The sequence below is a fragment of the Hemicordylus capensis genome, chromosome 2, assembly GCF_027244095.1.
Source record: "Hemicordylus capensis ecotype Gifberg chromosome 2, rHemCap1.1.pri, whole genome shotgun sequence".
Classification (NCBI taxonomy): Eukaryota; Metazoa; Chordata; class Lepidosauria; order Squamata; family Cordylidae; genus Hemicordylus; species Hemicordylus capensis.
Window position 1 is genome coordinate 350,370,440 of NC_069658.1, and position 13,625 is coordinate 350,384,064.

The following is a 13,625-nucleotide window of genomic DNA, read 5'->3' on the forward strand; positions in this document are numbered from 1 at the left end:
ACTCACTTTTCTAAATCTAGTGCAGGGGTAAGAAAAGCCTGCTGCTAATCTCTAAGAGGACTTCATTTACGGTTTAAGCCTCTATGTCACACACTGTCAGCAACATGATGTAAGGTAAATATAGATTAGGCAGGCATCTAAATATACCCCATCTTCTTCTGACCCGAGTCCACCCTCCTTCATTCATTTAGTAACTGGGCCAAGTTCTGTTTCAATTAAAGCCCTGTGCAATGCTACTCCAGTCATTCCTGTGAACAATATTGGCAGCCAATAAGAAAACAGCTTTATTCACACAATGAAAAGGAGAGGAGCGCTGGTCTTGTGGTAGCAAGCATGACTTTTCCCCTTAGCTAAGCAGGGTCCACCCTGGTTGCATATGAATGGGAGACCAGAAGTGTGAGCACTGTAAGATATTCCCCTCAGGGGATGGAGTCACTCTGGGAAGAGCATCTAAATTCCAAGTTCCCTCCCTGGCATCTCCAGGATAGGGCTGAGAGAGATTCCTGCTTGCAATCTTGGAGAAGCCGCTGCCAGTCTGTGAAGACAATACTGAGCTAGATATACCAATGGTCTGACTCAGTATATGGCAGCTTCCTATGTCTCTAAGATCCTGGGCAATTCCTATCAACTTCAGATCTTTATGGAACTGTCCTGCTAGAAATGGCTAAATAAGCAGACACTTACTCATAGTTGTGTATACTCTGCACTTTAAAAATAATAAAAATGTTGTACCAAGTTAATATAAATTATGGTACAGCATATATAAATGGTGTACCAACTTAATATAAATCACTGAATGACTGAAAAAGCAGGGAATCTGCAAGTATTTGGTTGTTTTGCACACTTTATTTTACTTCTGCTGAGGAGGGTTCTGCTGAGGAGTTTATGCAGGCTATTCACTGAAACTTTTGACTCTTAAAATTCCACTGGAAGTCAGAGGCCCAGTCAATAGCCTGAGCATAAGCAGATGTTGTAGTTTTATTGAAGGGAAGAGGGATGGACCTGGTAGAGAGCGGGGCTTTTCAGATTAGACCCTGCAACGGGGTCATAACGTATCTCGTAAGAGTGTTTCCACACTTCCTGCATCGTGACACCACAGTCCCTATGCAGACAGCAAGGCGCAATTCACCTTTTTAAAAAATCACACATGCCTTTTAAATTTTGATTTTCAAATTTGATTTTAAACAGATTTTAAAAGTTTTTAAATTGTATTGTATTTTGTAAATTGTATTGTATTTTGTATCTCCCACCATTTGTCTGTTATGATTTAAAATGAAGCTATTCTGACGATGACTAGAAACCAAGATAAGGGAGGCCAGCCCGGTTTCTAGTAAGCGTCAGAACCACCAGGCTCAGCAGTTAACCCGCCTAATTCCCCCTCTTCTTAAACCAGGTTAACGGAGCAAACACTCCGTTAACATGGTTTTCCTGGTCATGAGATGCCACAGCGCAATTTCACAGGGCAGCGGCTCGTGAGGAGACCCCCGTCTGGGAGGCTCCTACAAGCCTCCGGTCTCTGAGGTCTTCCCAGAATGTCCCGCGTGGGGCCAGGTGGCTTCAACTGGCTTCGTGACCTCAACTGGCTTCATGAGCAGTTAACTTTACCCGCAACTAAACCCGCTCTCCCTGCACACCACCTTGAGGCATTTCACTTTGATCGTGTGAAGGGCCTCAAAGTTTTATCTATATATTTAATTCTTGTAGAATTCTCATAGATGTGCTGCTGGGGATGCATGGGGATGTCTGGCAGAACTCTTGCGAGAGTGGCGGCACCACTCGTGAGAGTTCCTGACTCTGGGTGGGTGATGAGGAGGCAGCCAGCCGTTGGGCAAAGCCGCCCCGGCATGAGGAGTCAGCCGGCTGGAAAAGCCCTGCCGGCCTGAGGAGGTGGCCAGCCGGTGGGCCAAGCCGCACCGGCCTGACAAGGCGGCTGGTGGAAGGAGGTGGTGGCAGGCTGGCCGGAGGGAATGAAATGGTGCTAAGGCGGGGGGGGGGGGGAGACGGGTGAGTGGGAGGAAGCAGCCGGCTGGTGGAGCCACGCTGGCTGACTGGAGAAGGAGGCGGCTGGCAGCTGACAGTTGCCCGGGCCAAATTAGGGGCACAGATGCTCCGTGCCTGGGCCAACCAGTATACTTTTATTTTATGTTTTAATCAGGGATGTGCACCGAATTGCGGGGCACGGGCCTCCAAGCCCCGCCACAGGGTGGCGCGGGGTTCCCTTAAGAAGAGCTAGGCAGGTCCAACCTGAGTGGGGGATGCGTGGTGGAACTCTCGCGAGAGTGGCGGCACCACTTGCAAGAGTTCCTGACTTTGGGCGGGTGGTGAGGAGGTGGCTGGCTGGCTAGCAAAGACCCACCGGCCTGAGGAGGTGGCCAGCAGGAGGTGGTGGTGCAGGCCGGAGGGAGAACAATGAAATGGGGCTGGGGGGGAAGAGGTGGGAGGAGGTGGCCAGCCGGCGGCTGACAGTTGCTTGGGCCAAACTAGGGGCACAGATGCTCTGTGCCTGGGCCAACTCGTATATTTTTATTTCATGTTTTAATCAGGGATGTGCACCAAATTGCTTCAGTACACATCCAAGGGCAGCGCGGGGTTCCCTTAAGAGGAGACAGGCAGATCCTACCTGCCCATCCTCCAAGCCCCGCAAAGACTTCTGTGCAAGCGGCAGCTTGTGCTGCTTGCTCCTCTAAAATGCTGTGCTGCAGCGATGGGATGCGTCCCGGCATCCCACACGTGGCATCGGCACGTAAATGGCGTCGACACATGTGCCAATGCCATTTACGTGCTAACGCTGCCCAAGGGATGCCGGGGACGCATCCCATCGCCGTGGCACGGCATTTTAGAGGAGCAAGTGGCACAAGCTGCCGCTTGCACAGAAGTCTTTCGGTAACAATAGTGCTGCGGTGGGCTGGCGGGGGCTTGGAGGCCGGGCAGGTAGGACCTGCCCACCTCCTCTTAAGGGGACCCCTTGCCTCGCGCCGAAATGTTTCAGCACCAGGGAGCTGAAGCATTTCAGTGCCTCTTCAAAGTGGTGCCAGAATGCTTTGGGCTCATCCCTAGTTTTAATGCTGTTTTGTGAGCCACTCAGAGAACAATTTGTGATGGGTCAGCTAGTAAGTAAAGCTTATTAATTATTATTATTTCTTGTTTGCACAGTCAAACAGGTGTTATTGACTGGTTTGTTTTATCCAGACATCGAGTCCTTCCCAAGGATCTGGGATGCCAGAATTTTGTTATCAATATTGTTGTTGTTATAGGTATTGTCGCAAAATGAATTATTATTATTATTACAAAGAAATCAAATAAATAAATAAATTTATTAGCAGAAGCATGGACTGAGGCCACTGTTCCCTCTAAGGCATGCGGACGCTCACATTTAAATGCTTGGTGAGCATTTTGAATTTTTTGGGGTGAGGGGATAGTTTTTTGAAGAAATGCTGAAGATACTCCCTGATGACTTACAAATACCAACATTTACATACACAATCCTGCCACTGAAATTAGCTGAATGCACTACTTTTTACACAAGAATATAACTTGGGAAATATTTAATTTTTTTAAAAAAATTTAAAGCAGAAATTCTGAATTAATCACCTATATGTCTTTTTTTTGCTTTTAAATTTTTTATTGATTTTTACAATATCTTAACAATCTTGTTACATCCAATTAAACAAATGTTGACTTCCCATTCACCAATCCGCACGAATCACTAACTATACAATTCAACCATTGCTATAGTAATTCAAAACATATATCCTATACCTTACAAACTCGATTTTACTCTACTCAACCTGCTAATATTACTAAATTTCAAACCCCGTTGAAAAATCAATATTGGAAAAATAGTTCTTTAGGTATAATAAGAATGGTTTCCAATCTTCTTTAAAACAATCCAAGTTTTGATCTCTTATCAGTACTGTAAGTTTTGCCATCTCAGCATATTCCAAAATTTTTATCAACCAATCTTCTTTTGAGGGCAATTCATTATCCTTCCATTTCTGCACATATACTATTCTGGCCGCCGTGGTTGCATACATAAAGAATGTAAAATTTCTTGTGGAAAACTCTCCTTGCGTTATTCCCAGCAGGAAGGATTCTGATCTCTTAGGAAATGTCATTTTGAAAATTTTCTTTAACTCATTATATATCATGTCCCAAAAGGCCTTTGCCTTCCTACAGGACCACCACATATGGAAAAATGTTCCTTCACAGTGTCCACATTTCCAACATTTGTTTGAAACATTTTTTTTAATTTTTTAGGTGTCAAATACCACCTGTACATCATCTTATAATAATTTTCTTTTAAAGTATAACATGCAGTGAACTTTAAATCTATTTTCCATAGTTTTTCCCAAGCTGCCATATCTATATTATGACCCACATCTTGAGCCTATTTTATCATAGTTGTTTTAACCACTTCATCTTTTGTCTCCTCCAAAAGCAACAGCTTATACATCTTAGAAACTAATTTTTCATCATTTTCACACAGCTCCTTCTCAAATCTCGACATTTGATCCTCAAATCCAACTTTAAGATCCTTCTTATAAACTTCATTTAACTGATGATACTGAAACCAATTACTAACCAAATTTTGTACTTCAATTAGGTTTTTTTAATTTACAGCCCTTTTCTTGGAAACATAACAAATCCCTATAGGTACCCCATTCCGGTTGCATATTTATCTCTTTACGTGCTAAAGCTTCAATCGGGGATAGCCATAACGGAGTTTTAGATTCCAACCATTTTTTATATTTTACCCACACTCTCATTAGACTTCTTCTTACATAGCGATTAAGGAAATCTTTATGTACTTTACTTTTATCATACGACAAATATGAATGCCATCCAAACCTTCTATCAAATCCTTCCAGATCAAGTATTCTAGGATTTCGTAATGTTATCCATTCTTTTAACCACGTCAAACGAACAGCATCAAAATACAACCTTAAGTCTGGCAGGGTAAGACCACCTCTTTCTTTAGCATCTGTTAAATTTTTAAAATTAATTCTTGGTCTTTTCCCTTGCCAAACAAATTTGGTTATGTCCTTTTGCCATTGCTTAAAACAAGTTAAAATATTAATTATAGGAATAGTCTGGAAAAGAAACAGCATTTTAGGTACAACATTCATTTTCACAACTGAAATTCTTCCCATTAAAGATAAATGCATTTTAAAATTAATCTATGAAATGATCAATACAAGACATTTAATTTAATCATACTTATAAATTTTATTTAGCATATTTGTAGCAACATCTCATAGTGCACAGGAGATGGCAATGATAAACACCTCCTGTATTCTACCAAAAAGACAACCACAGGGCTCTGTGGTTGCCAGGAGTCAACACCTACTCAACAGCACACTTTACTTTACACTGCCACCATGTGTACTACCACCATGTCTCCGGGTGATTTACTCAGAATTTACTACTCATATCTACTACTCAGTATTTAATCTCATAGGACTTCAGTAGGCTTGCTCCAGGTAAACGTGCGTAGGATTGCAGCTTAAGCATACCTTCAACTCAGGAGAAGTGCCACTTTTACAATAGGCAATGGAAGTACAGGCAAACCTTGTTATCTGCTGATTCAACACTTGTGATTTTGTATATCCGTTGTTGGGGAATAGGTACCCGACCTCGGCATATGGGGGGGCCGCTCATGTATCCGTGGGTCGGGGGTCAGCCATGGCCATAGTTGTAAAGGGGAATCCGGCAAGTATTCCCTTTTACAAGTAAAGGGGTTGGGTGGGGGGTGGGGCGAAGGGAATGGTGGCAGAGGCGGTACCTTCTGTATGGCGGTGGACGTGGCTGCAGCAGCAGATTTCTGCAGAGGCACTGGGTTAGCAGCAGAGGCAGCAGAAGGGAACCCTTCTCCCTCTCTTCCTGCCAAATGACTGTGTGGGCCATCTGAAGCCCATTTTGGGCCTTTCTGTGTATGCATGTAGAGAGTGCTTCTATTTCTTTAAAAAAAACACAACTAAAAAACCCCACCATTTTTGGCTGATTTTTGGTCCTTGGGGGGCACTGAAGGACTGCTAGAGATCCACAGAGCACAGTAGGGTACTTTGCCTTATTTTTATTTGAATCTTGGAGCCATTTTTTGGCCAATTTTTTTAAACCCATCATTTCGGCCAAATTTAGGCATCTGGGGGGGGGGCACTGAAGGACTGCTGGGGACCCCTGGACCCAAAGGAGGCTTTGGGGGCATTTTTCAGCCAATTTCTTTTTTAAACAACCAACAAACAAAACAAAGCCACACCATTTTCAGCCAATTTTCCCCCTTGGGTACCTAACCCCTGCGATGTCATTGCCCCATTTACTCAGTATTAGTGGTTTTGGTATCTGCGGCACCAGCCAGGAATAAAACCCCTGTGAATACCAAGGTCTTCCTGTAAATACCAGATTCCAGAACACCTTGGTTCCCAACAGCTGAGCTGGTGTTAATGTGCAAAGAAGCAGACAATGCGAACAGGCTAAAATATGACTTGGCTGAGTATGGTCCAGATACAATTGTGTGTACTTGTAGCCCTGTCAGACAAGCAGCAATTATGACGATCAGCTGCTTGATGGAGTAAGGCATTGGGGAGGACTAAATTCTGCCCCCACCCAGCAGCTGATAGGGGCTAACATCGATTTTCTAACACCCTGTTAGTAAAAAGTCTATACATGTGTCATCCGGGAAGCTGGATCAGGAGAGCAAGTTGTTAGAAGTATTGCTCTTAGCACTGCTGTAACCTCTTCTGGCCACTAGAGGCATGAGGAGCTATGTTAATAGGTCTCTCTTAGTCAGTTAAGAGTCAGTTAGAACCATTCAGTTGTTGCTGAAGGCTATTGCCTGTTTGTGGATGTTGTTCAATGGCTCTCTCTCAGTGTGTGATGTTTTAGTTTCTTAATAAACCTTTGTTTTCTGAACTCAGCTTAATGTCTCCAGATAATCTCTTGGGTTAAACTTTTTTATCACCTGAGCATACTCTGCTGTGTTTCTCCTCACTCACACCTCTCAACACAAATACTGCAGACTGAAAGAGCTCCAAGCTCAGACAGAGGCAGTATGCCACTGAATACCAATTACTGGGAAGCAACAGCCTTCATGGCCTGCTTGTGGGTTCCCTGAAACCATCTGCCTGGCCACTGTGGGAAGGAAGATGCTAAAAGGCTCTTCTTAAACATGGATTTAGCATGCTCATGTGCACATGGCTTCTCCCCCAATTAGGGATATACTTACAGAAGCCTGCTTCCATGCATTTATGATATCTGGCTGGACAGGGGCCAGGGGGCAGCATTCACACTAGTTAATCATGACTAAGCACCAGCAGGGAAGTAACTTGCCTAGGGAGCAAGAGGTTGCTGGTTCGAATCTCCGCTGGTATGTTTCCAAGGCTATGGGAAACACCTATATCAGGCAGCAGTGATATAGGAAGATGTGGAAAGGCATTATCATACTGCGCGGGAGATGGCAATGGGAAACCCCTCCCGTATTCTACCAGAGAAAACCACGTGGCTCTGTGGTCGCCAGGAGTTGACACTGACTTAACAGCACACTTTACCTTTTACCTTTAAGCACCACTGAAATAAATGAGACAAGTTAGTCATGAATACTAATAATTTAAGTACCATTAATTCCAGTCGGACTCATGACTAAATGTATGCTGCCTCAGAGTCTATAAAACCTGGTTGGCTCCTCAAGACCCTGTGACTACATTGGTACTTGTGAAGGAGAATTGCAGGGGGGAAACAGGGAGGAAAGGTTAATTTTCACTTAGAAACGGAGAGCAAAGCGAAATGGCTTCAAAGATATTTTCAGGAATTCATACTGACACACTGCCTTATTTACATCGTGTTTTCTACTGAATTTCCCCTTTGCCATTACTTCCATAATTACTTTGTAGTATTCCCATGGCCTGTTGAGAACTTCCACTACCTACTATTTAGGTTACTGAGTAAGCCTTTTAAACAAAAATGATTCACACAGTACCTGCACTAGAAGTGTTCAGGAGTCTTTGTCTCTCTAACAGTACATCTGACCTCTCCTACCCCCACTTTATTAATCTCTGCTACCAAAATAATAATAGAATTGTTGCTTGTCACAGGCTCTTTCTGAAAGCTCCATTGTCCGTGGTAACAGAGACATCATGTATTTACACTTGCCCAATTATCAGGGTTTATTTCATCTTAACTGATGAATTAATGTGAGTGAGGTTTTACATGGACGGGGAGTTTCCAGGATCTGAATTGTAAATAACCTGCTAGACAAATAAAAACAACAGATTGTTACTGATGTAATTAAGGAGGGAAAGCCCTGCGCTCAAATAATTAATATTTGAGACAATCATCTGATTATTTGCTGAAGGCTTTTTTTTTTTGTCATTTTAAATGTGAGAGATAATAGAATCAGAGAAATAAGGCAGTGGAGTGCTTTAGAATGGGCACATTTGCACAGAGACCTGTGATTCATAAAAAGGGTTCTTGAAGTGTTATATTATGCAAATCAGTGCAAAAAAGATGGTAACAGCTGACACATAAAAGCAATCAAGAGCAAATGAAAAATATAGCTGCCTCAGTAAGTCCCAGGTAGCCAGAGAAAGGTTTCAGACGGAGAATGGCAATCTGAAACCAATGTGTGCCGCATAATTTCAAAGGGAACTGAATCTGCAAATGTTAAGTGCTTGCTGTAGCTCTGTCAGTTACAGGTAAATGCTCATTAAGGTATGAAAGGATTTAATCAGATTAGTAAATATACTTTGTACATTCAATGTCCAAAAGCAATCATCCTATGAGGATGGAATTTTAAGATTTATTTATCATTTTTCAAAGCTGGCTGCTACAGGTAGCTGCCTGCCTTATGCACAGCAGAGTTAAGTGGACTATCTACTCCTGAAGTAACCAGGACTAAAAGTGCTATGTGTAGTGCTAGGCAAGGTAATTAGAGACCTGGATTCAATTCAGGCCTCACTAAGACATGTTTTCCAAGGTTGTCTCCTGCTAATGTAACTATTTTCTAGGACTACAACCCCATGTATGCTTACTTGGGAGTAAAACCCATGGAACTCAGGGGGATCAAGTTTGAATAAACATGCATATAAAAGCAGACAGTTTAGCTTAACCATGCATACACAATCAAGTTTGTCTAAACACTCCTAAATGAAATGGTTGTCACTTGGGACAGCTAATGCATAATTATGACATAAGAACTGGCAAGACTTCAGTACTGAATTTACCTACGATATGCAAGGTACCACACTTCCAGCTACAAGATGCAGCTTTCAGTATTTCCTAACTCATGTGGGTATTATAAGGATAAACAGATAAAAGTAATACTCAGCTGATGTAGAAATAATGGAGGGGGTTGTCGTCAATGTGGGATTTTTTTTTGTCTGTTCTTTTGCCTGTTCAGTCTATTTCTGCTCATGGGGAGACTAACCATTGTTTAAACACACCCACTGGCAGGAATATTCCCTGGTATTTTGTCTCCCTTAATTCTGCCTTTAGAGTTGGGCTGATGGAGAGTGAAAGCAGGTAGACCGAAAAGTTTTGCTGTTCTACTATTGAGAATTGGACTCCTGAAAATCCCAAGATATTTGGAGCGTTGCAGAGCAGAGCTAATAAGGAACAACATTTTATCTGCTTAGGAAGCAATTCAGTGGCAATTTATCCTATGGTAGTTCAATTTATTTCACTGGAAATGCATCCTGGTGACCTTTCCTTGTACACAAAACACCTTTGCAGTCGCCCCTAACCATTATGTTCAAATCTATAGATTGATGGCATTTACTTTAACATATTTATATACCACCCAAAACCTATGTCTCTGGGAAGTTTACAGTTATGAAAACATCCCACCCTTTGGTAAGCCTAAAAGATTCACCACCACCCTGCAAAACAACAACAACTGTAAGACATCCAGGAATATTGGCTAATATTGACAAAGAAAGCAATGGGGAAAGGGTGATTTTTTACAACTGGCCCCCTCCGCTTCCCTAGCAAGCCCTTTGTGCCACCAAAAAATACACCTACGAAGACTGTGCAGCCTGCAGGAACATATTTTTAGGTAACACAGAGGGCTTCCCAGGGAAGGGTAGGCCATCAAAACTTCCCCCTTTCCAGTGTAGCAGTGCACTTCGTCTGGAAGTGCTGTTCTTCTTTCAGCCATCTGGAACTCCCTGCCCCTTGGCCCCCTCCTTGTTTATTTATTTATTTTTAAGTTGAAGACTTTTTTTTAAATTCCAGTATGCCTTCCCCTAACTTCTCTGTGACTGCCTTGTTTTAATGGTTGCCTTATCCTGCTTTTACTATGCTTTAAAAAAATGAATTTTGTTGTAAGCTGCCATTTATGAAGAATGGAGGCATATACATCTTTTAAAATAAATAAACAATAAATTATATTTTGCAGCTCTGATGGCTGTAGTTCAATGCAAATGACACATTTTCCAAGGGCAACACCTATGGCTTAGGATACCCACTAGGGGGCTCCACATGGAACTGCAGGCACATCCTCCTCCAACTCCAGAAGAGTCTGTGGAGACTGGCCCTGAAGGGAGTAAGCCAGACTTACATAATCCAAACTGGCTGGTGGTGAGAAAGGGTGCCGGGAGAAGCTGAAAGGATGAGACAAGAAAGGAATGAACAAGGCTAAGAAGTGGAGGAGACTGGAAACTATAAAGAGTGTTTGGGGGGAAACATGCTTAGTAGACATTTGGGTGTGAGTGATGAGACACATGAGGCAAACCAACAGAGGACGAAAGATCCTATGGGGCATTCAGAGAGGGAAGGGTTCTAGAAGTGAAGCAACACTGTACTGGGAACAGGGGCTGTCAAGCTGTGAGAAAGAGTCACATTGACAACAGTATTCCATTTGATCCTGGAACTCTGTGGTTGGTCAAGTGTGAGTGTGTGTGTGTGTGTGTGTGTGGTGGGGGGTAAACTACCTAGCAGGAAGCCTCCACACTGGCAGTACATCTTTCTTATTTTTTTAATCATCATGGGTTTATGATTTTTGTTCAACCCTTTACCTGCTTTTTTGTGTGCTCGTGTTTCAATACCCTGGGAATGTTCTGTCTCACCACAAAGCCAGTGAGGAAAACAGGAGTCAGATGACAGAGCAGCCCGATCCTGGGAGTTGGTGGAAGGCAATATCCTCTTGTCTGCATAAACTAGTCATGACTATCCTTCAGGGAGAGAAGAACCTTCCTGTCAGCCTTACATGCTGTGTACTACAAAAGCACTGAAGATTAGGGTTGCTAGTGTTTTCTCAAGAAAATCTGAAAGCACTTGCTTCTGAGGAAGAAATATTTATGTAAGATGTATCCAAGATGCAAGTATGAAATATGATTTACATGTTATGTATTTTAACACGTATCATTCTCTCTATTTTCATTCACAGTAAATATCAAAATGAAATCTATTTACATGGGAAACAACTGCCTTTGTCAAGATGTATCCTAAACTGTTCAGCATTATCTTTCATTTTCTTATTTCATACTTCTAAGGAGGAAAAGGTTTTCTGCTCTCTGCTTAGGAATCATTAGCATTGCTAAAAGACTCCTTCCCTACTCAGCTTGTCTATCTAGATACCCTGGAAAACGATGAGACTTTGTGGAAGTGGATTAAAGCAAACCAGTGTTTGGAACAGGGTTTCAAACACAGACAGGGTTCCAAACACAGACTGGCAGTGGCTTCTCCAAAGTTGCAGGCAGGAATCTCTCTCAGCCCTATGATGGAGAAGCCAGGGAGGGAACTTGAAACCTTCTGCTCTTCCCAGAGCGGCTCCATCCCCTGAGGGGAATTTCTTACAGTGCTCACACTTCTAGTCTCCCATTCATATGCAACCAGGGTGGACCCTGCTTAGCTAAGGGGGACAAGTCATGCTTGCTACCACAAGACCAGCTCTCCATACCACAAGTGTGGTACATTGGGGGATACCCTTGTGCTCATCTGAGGAAAGTTAAAAAATCTTTTTATACTCCACTCTTAAAAGACTTTATTCCAATATTTAAGACATTATAGACTGGCAATTTATTTGCCACTCATTTGTCACAGATAATAGCACAAAATGTGGTTGCAGTCCATGCCTCAACCTGTGATTTGTAACTGTTACCATTTAGTGATCGGTTTCCTTCTTCTTGCTTCACAAAAATAGGTACTTCATTAAAGTAGTCCCATAATTAGTTTCCACTCATGTCTTGTGAAGTCCCTCTCCCTACTTTGAAATAAAATCAGAATTGCTGATCATGGCCACAGCCACAGTTTCAATAAATCTTGTGGCTTTGATCAACAATTTCCAGATAAATATTTGTAGGGGAAATCGCACCCTGTTGGTTCCGTTAGACCTTTTTGCAACATTTGACACTGAGGCTCTACACATGATCTGTGTGCAGAGCCTAACCGGGCTCTGCGGGGAGAACAGGGTTAGCCCACTCTACCCGCAGATGAGCAGGAAGCTCGCCCTGGGTGGCTGGATAGGCTGCCCACACGACTACTGGCTCCGTCATGGAGCTGGTAGGGGCAGCTGGGTCTGGGGGCTGCCTGGCCCCAGGAATTCCCAGGATGCCCTGTGCTCTGCTAACCTCATTTGGGTGTGTGTGTGCGCAATTAAGCAGCAAACCTCACCGCAAACCCCCTGCAGGCTCTCTCTACTGCTCGTGAGGAGAGCCTTCCTGAAAAGCATCATGAACGCTGATGGCATGGTGTTGTGTTGAATTCTGTTTCTTGCAGAAAGGCAGGCTGTCCATGTTAAATATAAAGACATTCACAATCATTGGTGAAAGAACCAAGATAAATGGCAAATGAAGCTTGAAAAATGTTTTCATTCTTCCCCTCCATTAAGTTCTTTCTGCTCAGAATTAACCTAATCTGGTTGCAATTTATTAGAACCTCTTCAATACTGGGCAAGTCTTCCACAGCCATAGCCTTGAACAACTAGGGCAGCTCCAGGGCACCTGGCATATTCTCTAGCAGGGCTTATCCCTTGTATATTCGCCCCCAAATATTACTATCTCCTATCTGCTCCCTATCTCTAAATTTTCCTTTCTACTTCTTTACATTATCCTTTCACATAAACTTTTTTTTAAAAAGCTATTTGGTCTTCCAGCCTGGGTTATTTCACTGGGCAATTTGTTTTGCTTCTTCCTTCTCCTGAGTTGTTTTTATGCAGTGCCAGCTCTGTTCCCATCTCCTCTGCTTTTTGTAGCTTCACGGTTGGCTCTGCCAGTGTTTTTTTGTCTGTGCATAGCTAATAAAAAATTTTTTTTTCAAGACTCTGAGAGTACTGGCAGCGTGGCACTTCAGAGAGCAGGACTCTAATAAATCTCCTTTTACTGTCTTGCATGCAGCAGCATAGCCTACACTACACACAGCGGGGGTGGTAGTAGGGAGGAACAAGGCAAAGGGAAGCAGAAGAAGCTCTGCTGTGGTAATTTGTCTGGGTGAGTGACTTCACTAACATCAACCATTCCTTGAGAATAGATCTGATGTCCAAGCATTCCCCGGCCTCACCGCCAAACTCATCCCTGATGTAAAAATTAATCATAAAAGAAGAAGCAGAAAAGAAAAAAAATTGAACAGATGATTGTTTACACCACTTTACCAACCTGCTTTTCATTTACTCAACAGGGACCCACATTTATGGTGGC

The 13,625-nt window shown here is 43.0% G+C and overlaps 1 protein-coding gene across 4 annotated transcripts in view; it reads right to left on the bottom strand.

Annotated features, from left to right (window-relative positions):
* The window catches only part of JADE2 (jade family PHD finger 2), a 246,434-nt gene that overhangs the window by 26,000 nt on the left and 206,809 nt on the right, over window positions 1–13,625 (bottom strand). The gene's annotated exons all lie outside the window — the stretch shown is intronic.